The 12,984-nt window shown below is 41.0% G+C and overlaps 1 protein-coding gene across 3 annotated transcripts in view; it reads left to right on the top strand.

Annotated features, from left to right (window-relative positions):
• Positions 1-2,810: 2,810 nt before the first annotated feature.
• The window catches only part of Ckap5 (cytoskeleton associated protein 5), a 93,406-nt gene continuing 83,232 nt past the window's right edge, over positions 2,811-12,984 (top strand). For 2 of the 3 annotated variants that reach the window (XM_090347798.1, XM_090347800.1), the window contains exon 1: positions 2,811-2,891. The gene's annotated coding sequence lies outside the window, so the exon portion shown is untranslated. Of the gene's footprint in view, positions 2,892-2,991; positions 3,025-12,984 lie in introns of those variants that run through there. The other variant, XM_090347799.1, reaches the window with a different exon arrangement.

Raw genomic sequence — 12,984 nt, forward strand, 5'->3', positions numbered from 1 at the left:
AATTTCACATAGGCTTATTTGAAATTTGTCTTTTTTCTATTTATAATATAATTTGTATAATTTTTCTATTCCAGCAAATATAGTTTTGCCACATTTTTTTTCGCCAGTCCTGAGCCTTGAACTCAGGGCCTGAGCACTGTCCTTGGACTTTCTCAAGGCTAGAGCTCTACCACTTGAGCCACAGCACCACTTCCAGTTTTTTTTTTCTATGTATGTGGTACCAAGGAATCGAACCCAGGTCTTTGTGCATGCTAGGCAGTGCATGCTAGGCAAGCACTCTACCACTAGGCCAAATTCCTGGCCCAGCCACATTCTTTTTTTTTTTTTTTGTGGATCATGGGGCTTGAACTCTTCCTAGGCACTGTCCCTGAGCTCTTCAGCTCAAGGCTACGGCCCTACCCCTTGAGCCAAGCCCCACTTCCCATTTTCTAGAGGTTAATTGGAGATAAAGTCTCAGGTCCTTTTGTGCCTGGGCTGGCTTTGAACCTTGATCCTCAGATCTCAGCCTCTGGAGTAGGTAGGATTACAGGTGTGAGCCAGTGTGCCCAGCTCCAGCACATTCTTTTTTTGAAGAGCTGCATCGTGTTCTATTAAGTGATGTCCACCATTTTTGTAAAAAGTTCCCTATTGATGGACATGTGCATTCCAGTTATATTCTTATCCTCAGTACACATTCTTGTACGTGTTTCTTTGCATACTTGCATAGATCTGTAGGATAAGTGCCTAAAAATGGTTTCACTGGGCCAGGTAATTTGTAGAGATTAGATTTGAGTAACTGCCAAATTGTCCTACTAAAAAATTCACCAATTATATACTTAACAATGCTAAGTTTGAGTTTCTGTTTCTCCAAATTGTAGCCAGCCAAAAGTGGTTGAGCTTTTCCATTTTCACCAATTTAACAGATAAAGACAAATAACATATGAAAAACTAATTGTTTCATTTACTTTTCCTTATTCTAGGACCATCATCTAGCCTGTTAGTGATCTATATGCCCTGAAACATTCAATATTAGAAAAAATTTTCCAAAGTTGGTGATGATCAAATTGCAGCTTCACTGATGTTAGGCAAAGCTATAACACTGACTTATATTTCTAGCTCCTATATGTATTTCAAGTATTTGATTAAAAGTCCACCTTAGCCAGGCACTGATGGACCATGCCTATAATCCTAGCTACTCAGGAGGCTGAGAGCTGAGGATTATAGTTTCACACCAGTCCAGGCAGTAAAGTCCATAAGACTTATCTCCCATTAATCACAGAAAAAGCCAGAAGTGGTACAGTGGCTCAAAGTGGTAGAGTGCCAGCTGTGAGCAAAAAGCGCATTGAGACAGCATGCAAGCCCAGAGTTCAAGTACTAGGACTGGCAAAAACAAACCAATAATTAAATTAAAAATTAAAAGTACATCTCTTAGGCACAGTGACACACATCTGTAATTCTAGTTACTCAAGAGGCTGAGGGTCATGATTTGAAGCCACCCAGAGAGAAAAGTCCACCAAAAGGCCAAAAGTGAAGTTGAGGCTCATGTGGTATTGCACTAACTATACCTAAGGCCCTGCATTCAAGCCCATTGCTGGCACACACAAAAAAGTCTTCCACAGGCATTTTCCATCAACTTCTCCCATTCTAAATATCTACGATTTTTGATTTGTACACTGTTCACATTACTTTGAATCCAGTGATGAGTCTATTTTATTTATTCAATCACAAATCTTGGGAGTTAGGACTTAATCTCTTTCTTTCTTTTTCTTTTTTGGACAATCCTGGGGCTTAAACTCAGGGCCTGGGCACTGTCCCTGAGCCTCTCCTTGCTTAAGTAGCACTCTACTACTTGAGCCACAGCACCACTTCAGGTCTTTTTTGTGTATGTGGTACCGAGAAATCGAACCCAAGGCTTCTTCATGCATGCTAGGCAAGCACTCCACCACTAAGCCACACTCCAGGCCTAGGACTTAATCTTTTTTTTTTTTTTTTTTTTTTTTTTGCCAGTCCTGGGCTTGGGCTCAGGGCCTGAGCACTGTCCTTGGGTTTTCTCAAGGCTAACACTCTACCACTTGAGCCATAGCACCACTTCTGAACTTTTTCTATGTATGTGGTACCAAAGAATCCAACCCTGGTCTTTGTGCATGCTGGGCAAGCACTCTACCACTAGGTCAAACTCCGGGCCCCCTAGGATTTATAATCCTAGAAATGTTGAGCTTAGGGGTAAACAATAATTTTGAGAAGCATACTAACCAAACCACTCACTATACTAAAAGGAGTACAAGCATGTGTAGAATGCATTACAGTTCACAAGGGCCCTTCAGAGGCATTCGTTATATTAAATCCTAATACTAAACGTGTAAGAAAAAAAAATTATTCTATTTTACATAAAAGGAAACTAAACCACCAATTCACTGAGAAAATTTGCTCCAAGCAGGTACAAAACTACAATCTACGGTCGTTGGCTATTTTGCCAATACCTCCCAGCCACCTCTCTTGTTTTCCTTAAGTACTGAACACCACAATCAATATTTGTAAATGCAAGGTTTCAGAAACAGAAGTCAAGTGTTGGCGGCAGTTTAATCACATCCAATTAAAGCAAATACGCCGATGGCTGGGGATGTACAGCTTCTGCACACACCTTTCGCTATTTGCAGGCTGGTCAGCAGCTTTCCAGTCTCTGGCTCCGGAGGTGAACAGGGAAGCTTCAGGTCACTAGACAAACACGGCTGCGCGCGGCTCCTTTAAGACGGCAGGCGGCGCGTGCCCACAGCCCTTTCAAACGGACCAATAAAGGGGCAGCAGGCGGTTCGCTGAGAACCAATCAACAACGAGGACACTGCGGGGTGTGCGGCGGCCCAAGCGGTTTCAAACGGCTTTAGTGCAGGCCCCTCGGTTCTGACCCGGCGGAGGTGAGTGGACGGGTGGGCCCGACCCGACTGGCTTGGGCCTTCGGAACCGGGCGTCGCGCGCACGGAGGGTTCCTGAGCCCCGGGCGGGAGGCCTCCGCGGACGCGCGCCTGCTTTGCCGCACGAACCCGGCAGGTCTGAGGCGGCGGAGCGGGGCGGAGGCCGGGAGGAGACCCGAAGAGGGCTGGGCAGGCTGGGGGCGGGGAGGGGGGGCGGCCGTGGACGCTCGGGCGCTCGCGTGCGGTGCAGGCCGGGGTGGGATTCGGATGCCCCAGAGCGCGCCACAGTCGGGCGCTGGAGGCCGAGGCCCGGGGGATGCGGGCGGCGCCGGGCCGCTCCTGGACCTGAGGTGCTCTAGGACTAAGGGCGGGGGCCTTGCGAGTCGGGCCTGACGGAGGGAGCGCCGCCTTATTGCTAAATGAATGAATGAGGAAGGGGTTGTGGGGGTTGTGGAGGGCCCGGTGGTCGCCTCCGAGCGTGACAAGGACAAGTGGCACCGGGGCCTGGCCTTCTCTTCAACATCCATCTCCCTACCGGCGGCGAGTTGTATGTGATTCTGATCCTTCTCCGGTTCGCTCTTTTGCTTGGCTTCCGCCCGAAAGATGTCGATTAGAAGAGAGTTCAAGTGTCCTTTCCCTCTAAAGATTTTACGAGCAGTACAATAACGTAGCAGTGTAGGTTAAGCAGGCCTTGCCACTTAAATATGGGGAGCTCAGCAAAGCCAGAGTCTTACTTTTTGGTTCCCCTTCCCCATCTTCCCCACCCCGTTAGTTGAGATCGCAACCTGCAATTATTCTCATCGTCGTCGTCAGGAGAGATTTAATCTTTTTGATCCTTGCATAGAAAATGACGAGAGAAATATTGCTAGAGTGGCTGTTGTGTGTTAGAAAAGAGATCCATGTTCACGACTCTTTTTAACTGTGAAGTTTTCATCCGGAATCAATAGAGGGGGAAGTTTTTGCAGAACTTGCCCCAAATTGATGCATGGCTCTAATTGAATTCTCATGGGAACCAGAACTTGGAATCTTGGCCCAGATATGATGTGTCTCTCTCTTATGTTGTGCTTAATTATAGTAAATGAAAACTCATTTTTAGAAAGGTGAGTGCCTCTTTTCTTCATTTCCATTACCCTGAAAAGTCCTTTGACCTAACAAGCAAATAAATTAACATTCTTTTGAAACTTTTTTGAAGTGACTGGACAGACTGTAATGTTGCAAAATAATGATGTAAAGGTGAGGTGAATTAACTTTGCCAGCACAAATTAAACCTAGTTGGTAAGCTTGTGAGGAAAATTTTCACACAAGTTTTTAAAGGCCGTGAATGTAAGACACCTAAAGGTATACCATCACAATATGCCCTATACTTTGCTAGTTTCAACAAGTTTTCATTTTTTTCTCTTTGCTGATACTGTGGCTTGAACTCCTGGCCTCATGCTTGGTTGGCAGACACTTAACTGCACTATGTTGCCAACATAGTTATTTTTCAGATAGTGTCTCAAGATGTTCATCCGTTCTGGTCTTAGAAATGAATCCTACCTATAGCCTCTGGAGTAGCTGGAATGACAAGCATATTGACTAAGCTAGGTTCTTGAACTTTATGTTTGGCCTCAAATCCTTCAGTCTGCATAGCTAGGAATATAGCCACACAGTGCCTAACCCGTTTTAAAGTTTTCATCACCAAATTTCAGTTATGAAGATACAGTCTTATATAATTCATAATTCTAGTAGTAGCTATAGAGCATATCTTTTTTATTAAAGAATTTATTAACATTGATTTTCACATCATATTTCAAATGATGTGTTTAACAAACAAATATTCAAGAAGGGAATCTATATTCAATCACTGGCACTTAGATTTTAGAACATAATTAAAATTAGGCTGAGGGTTTGTATGTCATAGATGCATATTAATCTATGTAATAAAACATGCCTATAATATAGAACATATCTTAATATTGTGAAGAGCTGTTCTAGATTTGGGTTAAGAATTAAAAATAGTGAGGGAAGGGGTAACATTGTCTAACAAGAAATGTACTCTTTAAGTTGCCCCTCTGTACATCACCCTTATAATAACAGAAAATTTAAAAAATTAAAAATAACATTTAACAATACCTTTGGATAGTGTTAAAAAATGAGGAATGAAAGCTTCATAGCTCAGTAAAGGCAGGCTTTCTTATGTTTCTTTGACATGATGGGTTTTTGTTTATGTATTATTCTAGGCTTAAAGTACAGGTGAAAAAAAGAAAAATAGACCTGATCCTCTGACTTAGGGAATCTGACAGTTTAATCTTCCAAAGAGACTGACTACTACCTCCTCAGTACTGGTCCTTGAACAAAGTTAATTCATATTTTTACTAGTAGTGGCTAGCATTTATTGAGTGATTTTTTAAAATGTTTTTTAGTACTCATATTTGGGCTTGAATTTGAGGTCTTGTACTATACTTGAGCTTTTTTTGCTCAAGACTAGCACTTCCACTTGAGCCACAACTCCACTTAGCTTTTGGTGGTTAATTGGAGAAGAGTCTCATGGACTTTCCTGCTTGCGTGTCTTCAAACTTGGATCCTCAGATTTCAGCCTCCTGCTTAGCTAGGATTACAGGTGTGAGCTACTGGTCTGCATTTAACTTTTTTTTTTTTTGTGGGTCTTAGGGCTTGAATTCTGCCTGGGTGCTGAGCTCTTCAGCTCAAGGCCTACCCCTAGGCCTAGGTGTTGTCCCTGAGCTCTTCAGCTCAAGGCTACTGCCCTACCGTTGAGCCAAGTCCCACTTCCCATTTTCTATAGGTTAATTGGAGAGTCTCAGGTCCTTTTGTTCCCCTGGCTGGCTTTGGACCTTGATCTTCAGATCTCAGCCTCCTGAGTAGTTAGCCCCCCCCCCACAACGTGCCCGATTTCTAGCTTATTACAAGTAAAGGAACTGAGAAAGGTTAGACAAAATCATATATGTGATAGAATCTAAATTTAAATGTTTGTCTCTAGTCTTTTCTCTCTCTTTTTTTTTTTTTTTTTTTTTTTTTTTTTGCCAGTCCTGGGTTGGAGCTCAGGGTTTGAGCACCGTCCTTGGACTTTCTCAAGGCTAGAGCTCTACCACTTGAGCCTCAGCACCACTTCCAGCTTTTTTCTATGTATGTGGTACCGAGGAATTGAACCTGGGTCTTCGTGCATGCTAGGCAAGCACTCTACCACTAGACCAAACTCCCAGCCTCTAGTCTTTTTTCTTAAGGTTGTACTATATAAACATTTCTATTTGAGAATTCCAGAACAAATTTTGGGCAGTCTTCTTCTACTCCTTTTATTTCACTTTCTTTTCTTTCTTTTTTTCATCCTTTTTTAGTTTACCAGAGATGTGAAATATGAAGGATGTGAATATGTAAGGTCAGCTCAGAGTAGTGTTTATTATATGAGCAGCATGACAGTAGGATAGATCAGGTAGGGTGTATAAAATTGAAATGTTAATCCAATTATAGTTGAAAGACTTGATGGTATTGGAAAAGTCTTGAGTTTCCCCCCTTTCCTCCCACCCCAAGCTCTTCACCTCAAGGCTGAGGTATTTATTTCTGCCAGTCCTGGGCTTGAACTCAGGACATGAGCACTGTCCTTGGGTTTTTTTCTCTAGGCTAGAGTTCTACCACTTGAACCATAGCACCACTTCTGGCTTTTTTTCTGTGTATGTGGTACCATGGAATTGAATCCCAGTCTTCGTGCATGCTTGGCATGCACTCTACTACTAGGCCAAACACAGCCCAAGGTTGAGGTTCTTAAATGATATATTCTTACATATTCTTTCATCTTGAGTTCAGAATAGATGACTTGAGGTCTTTTTTTTTTTTTTTTTTGCTGGTCCTGGTGCTTGAACTTAGGGCCTGGGCACTGTCTGAGTTTTCTCAAGGCTGTTACTCTACCAGTAGGTCATACTCCCAGCCTTAAGATCATTCTTATGAGGGTACTCTGCCTACTTGAAACACCTCTCACAAACTAAGCTTATTCTTTTGGGCTTGGCATTTGCTATTCTGTAGCTTGAAATGTTCTACCCTACTCCAGCTTAGGCTCCACCCAGTTTTCAATTAATGGCAACACTTTAAAGAGGCATTTTTCAAAGTTCCCAATTACAGTAGCTGCCTCAATAACTTTTCCTTACTTTCCTCTATTTACTGCATTTATTGTTACATGGTGTGCTGTTTGTTTGTGTCAGAGCTCCTCAGAAGCATACTTTGTTTTTTCCTCTGTGAGGTTATCTCAGTGCCTCAAACAATGTTTTGTGCAAAGTAGATGGTTAAAAAGTATTTGTTGAGCCAAAGGACCATAGTTTTCTTTGTGTGATAAAGTGATACAGTGTATAACTAACCAATTGGCTATGTTTCTGTATCTTTTAATGTGAGCAGCATCTCAACAGATTACCTAAGAAGTCTTCCATTAAGAAAACTAGAGCTAGTTGGTGGTGGCTCATTCCTGTAATACTAGCTGCTCAGTAGGCTGAGATCTGAGGTTCATGGTTCAAAGCCATTCCAGACAGAAAAGTCCCTGTAAGACTCTTACCTCCAATAAACTACTCAAAAAAAGCCAGAAATGGGTTTGGGAGTTTGACCTAGTGGTAAAGTGCTTGCCTAGCATGCATAGCATGCATGGAGACCCAAGTTTGATTCTTTAGTACCTCATACATAAAAAAAGCTGTCAGGGCCGGGAGTTTGGCCTACTGGTAGCGTGCTTGCCTAGCATGCATGAAGACCGGGTTCGATTCCTCAGTACCACATACATAGAAAAAAGCCGGAAATGGTGCTGAGGCTCAAGTGGTAGAGCTCTAGCCTTGAGCAAGTCCAAGGACAGTGCTCAGGCCCTGAACTCAAGCCCAGGACTGGCCAAAAAAAAAACAAAAAAAAAGCTGTAAGTAGTGCTGGGGCTCAAATGATAGAGTGCTAGCCTTGCTAAAGACCAAGGACAGTGCTCAGGCCCTGAGTTCAGTCCCCAGGACTGGTGAAAAAAACAACAGCAAAAAAGCCACAAGGGCTGGGAGTGCTTGCCTAACATGTACAAAAACCCAGGTTTGATTCCTCAGTACCACATACATAGAAAAAAAACTAGAAGTGGTGCTGTGGCTCAAGTGGTAGAGCTCTAGCCTTGAGAAAGCCCAAGAACAGTGTTCAGGTCCTGAGTTCAAGGCCCAAGACTGGCAAAAAAAAAAAAAAAAAAGCCAGAAATGGTGCTGTGCTTGAGTGATAGAACGTTATCCTTGCGCTTAAAGAGGCTCAGGGACATCACCCAGGCCCTTAGTTAAAGCCCAAGGAAAGGCAAAGAAAAGAAAACTAGAAAAATTAGATTTGTATTTATGTCAGTTGAGTAGGAAGGTAAAGCTAGGTTGCCCTTATTTTATTTTCCAATATAAAAAGTTTTGGATCTCTAGAAGTTTTGAAGGTCACTAGTCAAATGCATTGTAGGGTCCTTCTGTTAAAATTTGTCTGATGTTTTTGTGATGATTAGGGCTGTAGATTTTTAATAGGAATACTACAGAGTTTGTAAACTGACATTTTCATCACATGTTAAAGGTATACACTAGCAACATGATTTGTGACCTTCATTTTCTTGCTGAGGTGATGTTTTGAAGTTTCTCTCTAGTGAAGTTATTCTTTCATCCCTTTTTATGTTACTTTCTTTGAAAGGAAGTCGCTATCCACATTTAAAATTGTGAATTTTATTTCTTGTCCTTGCAAATTACAATATATAATTTATTTGAAATTCTGTGTATATTTGTCCCTCCATTTCCATTTATTTAGTCAAGTATATTAGTATGAATTCAAGGATATATTTACCTTATACTTTCCAGTACTACTGTTGTTCACATATAGTTTGGTCCATTTGAGAGCTGTTTTAGTTGGTTCCTGGGCCACTTTAATGTATGTATTTTGATTAATTTGGTTGATTCTTTTGTTGTGTATTTGGGTTTATGTTTTGAGCACTTGTTTAACTTTCTGACACTACAACAATTCATATTTCCTGTGAAGAACTAAAATTAGCCATCTCTTCAAGAAACCTTGCTTCTTGGTATTAGGAATCAAGGGATAACCACTCTGTGTTCTCATTGTTGTACAATATTAGGCTCTTTCTTCTAGTATCTATATTTGGATTTTAAATGTCTCCCAAAGACTCTTAAAGACTTAACTTCCTCCTTGGCAACATTGAAAGGTACTGGAAATTTAAGATGTATGGCCTTAGCCAGGTGTGGTAGCTCATGTCTATAACCGCAGCTACTCAAGAAACAGAGACTGAATCATGGTTCAAGATCAAACTAGACAACAAGACCCTGTTTCAATAAACTGAATGTGATGTTGTGTGCCTGTCATCCTAGCCTCACAGTAACCATAAAATTGTAAATCATGATTCAGGTTCACCTGTGCATAAGCATAACTGAAGACTAAACCAAAAATTACTAAAACAAAATTTTGCACTGAGTCATGGCTGAAATGGTGGAGCTTCTACCCAACAAGCATAAGGCCCTGAGTTCAAAGTCCCAGTATTGCCAACAAACAAGATGTGGGAAGTGTGAAGCTTTCCAGTCATTGGAAGTATCTCCCTTAAAGAGGATATTGTGATCCCAAGCCTTCCTTTTTATTTTTGCTCCTGACTGTGAGATGAGCATTTGTGTTCAGTTAGGTGCTTTTGCCATGATGTGCTTCTTCTATGATAAGCATTTGAGCTGACCAATTATAAACTATATGCCAAAAAAAAAATCTCTTTTCTCTCTGTCCTGTGTCTCTCCTTCTTAAAAAAAAAGTTTTTTTGTTTTTTGTTTATTGTTTTTTTCAGTTCTGGGCTTGAGCTCAGGGACTTAAGCACTGTCCTCGGACAGTGCTAAAGCTCTACCACTTGAGCTTCAGCACCACTTCTGGCTTTTTTCTATGTATATAGTGCCCAGGAATCAAACCTAGGTCTTCATGTATGCTAGGCAAGCACTCTACCACTAGGCCAAATTCCAGGCCCAAAAGTTTTTTTTTTTTTTTTTTTTCCCCTCTTTATTCTGTATTCTGAGATCTGAGACAGGAAAGTTCTTGAGACTCTTATCTCCAGTTAACTTCCCCAAAAAGCCATAAGTGGAGCTGTGGCCCAAGTGGTAGAGCACTCTACTTGAGCAAAAAAAATGAGGAACAGCACCAGGCCTTGAGTTTAAGCCCCCCCCCCAAAAAAAAAGATAACACTAATGATTCTTGGTGTTTGAACTCTCATAATTAATATAGGGGGAAGTAAGATGTTTCATATAGTTACTTTGATATTCACTATACAACTTAGCATTCCCATTCTAGGAATAAAAATAAAAAAAACTAATGTTTTGGGCTGGGAGTGTGGTCTAGTGGTAGAGTGCTTGCTTAGCATACATAAAGCCCTGGATTCAATTCCTTGGTACCACATACACCGAAAAAGCCAGAAGTGGTGCTGTGGCTCAAGTGGTAGAGTGCTACCCATGAGAAAGTTCAAGGACAGTGCCAGGCCCTGAGTTCAAGCCTTAGGACTGGCAAAACCAACCAAACAAAAAACTAATGTTTATACTAAAATCTGTATGAGAAAGTTGATATTTTTTTCATAATATGGAAACAACTTAAATATCTTCAACTGGCAAATAGATACCTAAATGCTAAAAATGTGTTCACATTATATAATGGATACAATTCAACAATCAAAAGGTAGTATCATAACATGTACCTGCATGGATGACTTCAGTTGTTTTTTGTTTTTGGTTATGCTGTGAGGGAGGTGCTTATCAACATACCACAGCTCTTGCTCTGAGTTAAATTATGCTAAGTGAAAGAATCCCAACCCAAAAGATAGCCTACTGGATGACTGTATATGTTTATATAAAGGTAGTTGAAAGAACAAAACAATTAAAACAGAATACTTATCAGCGGTTGCCTAGGAGTTGAATACAAAGGTCACAAGGGAATTTTAGAGGCCGATAGAAATATTCTTGATTGTGGTGATATGGATATAATTCTATTTGTCAAAACTCATAGATGTATAAAAATAGCGAATTTTGGGCCGGGAGTTTAGCCTAGTGGCCAGATTTGATTCCTTGGTACCACATACATAGAAAAAAAGGCCAGAAATGGTGCTGTGACTCAAGTGGTAGAGCTCTAGCCTTGAGAAAGCCCAAGGACAATGCCCAGGCCCTGAGTTCAAGGCCAGGACTGGCAAAAAAAAATTTAAAAAAATAGTGAATTTTACTGTGGATCAGTTATATTTCAGTAAAGCAGTAATATGGAAGCTCTTAGCTCAGGGAATCTCCCTTCTCCCTTACTATTTGTTACTTATTACTGCTTATACATTTGGGAACATTGGAAGCTAGGATAGCCAATACAAGGAATATTTGCTTTTTAATTTAAAAGGAATATGGCACAGATAATGTTTCTTGGAAATAATAAATGTTATTCAACATGCATAGCACTTTTTCTAGGTGCTTTATAATTTTAATATATGTATTAATTTCTATAATAACCTTGACCCTCTCCTATTTTTCTCATTTTACAAAGAGATAAAAGAAGTACAGAAAGGTGGGAATTTTACCAAAGCCACAGCATCTATTAACATCTAATGAGTTTCTTTTAGTTTAGAGTCCATACTCTTTGTTGTTCTTTTGGTTGTGATACTTGAACTCATGGGCTGAGCTCAAGGCTTTACTACTTTGAGCTATAGCCCCTCTTCCCAGAATCCATACTCCTAATCACTATTTTTGGCTTTTCTTCATTGAATGTGATATGACAAATAATTCTGAAAGATTGCTAAAACTTTCTTTTCCCTTATATGTACATTATTTATTATTGTCTTAACATTGGCATTACAATGAAGAGAGTTTTCTTAAGCACAAGTGCCATCTCTAATACATTAATTTTTTCATCTTCCTTTCCAGTTTCCATTCATATACATGTGTACTACTTACAGAATTATTCCCTAGAAGACTATATTACTCAGTAATTTGTAGAATTATGGATATTTGATATCTTTTTTTCCTCTGTAAAGGGGGAAAAAAACAGGCTGGGAATGTGACTTAGTGGTAGAGAGCGTGCCTACTCTGCATGAAGGGGGAATAGGGACTGTGACACTGGAAACAGGTCCTCTCCTTTGTCACTGGAACATTATACACTAAAGAAGTCCACCCAACTTTTTTTTTTTTTTGCCAGTTATGGGGCTTGAACTCAGGGCCTGAACACTGTACTTACACTTTTCTCAAGGCTAAAGCTCTACCCTTGAGCTACAGCACCATTTCCAGCTTTTTTTTTTTTTCAAATCACACGAAGATATTCATTTATTCAAAACCCTGCTGAAATCACACCCAGCACTAAATACTCCTCATACTTCCTTTATAGCTTACTAACCACTTGGAGCTTTTTTCTATGTATGTGGTGCCGAGGAATCAAACCCAGGTCTTCATGCATGCTAGGCAAGCACTCTACCACTAGGCCAAACTCCCAGTCCTCCACCCAACTTTTATACACTTCTAGTTTAACCTTAATTTGCCTTAGAAAACCTGTAGGCTGGATGCAGTACCCTGAAGTTTGCAAATCTCGAGCTGAAGATTCTATTTGCTGCTGCCCCTTTAAACCTCTGATGAGCTTGCTGAGGGCACTTAGTGTGTTTGGTTCCTGCCCCAGAGGATTTATTTCCTAGCAGCTAGCCTTACCAAAGCTTCTGCCTCCTGCCCTGCCTGCCTGCCTGCCTGCCTGCTGAAGGATCAGCAGGAACTAGATATTAGTGTCCATACCCCTGGGAATGTGTCAGACAGAATGAGGAGCAAGCATCTTGTACCTGTGTTCCTATATCCCTGTGCTAGAAATCCTGGTGGACAGTTCCAGGGACTTTTCTGGCCTAACAGGCTAAGGCTATGAAAGAGGATAAACAGTGCTGACTGCAGTAAAGAAAAGCCTGGACATCTGCTGTAGTTATGAGTAATGACAGCAGCCCTAGGATGCTTGTTTGGATATGCAGTGGGTCAACAGTACCTACAGTCTGGCATTGCTATAGCCTGGTCCTCCTTATATTGAGGAAATAATTGATTTGTTTACTTGCTTGTTTGTTTTGCCAGTCCTGGCTTTGAACACAGGGCCTGAGCACTGTCCT

Source organism: Megascapheus bottae, chromosome 16, assembly GCF_031878675.1.
Source record: "Megascapheus bottae isolate mThoBot1 chromosome 16, mThoBot2.hap1, whole genome shotgun sequence".
NCBI classification, from domain to species: Eukaryota; Metazoa; Chordata; class Mammalia; order Rodentia; family Geomyidae; genus Megascapheus; species Megascapheus bottae.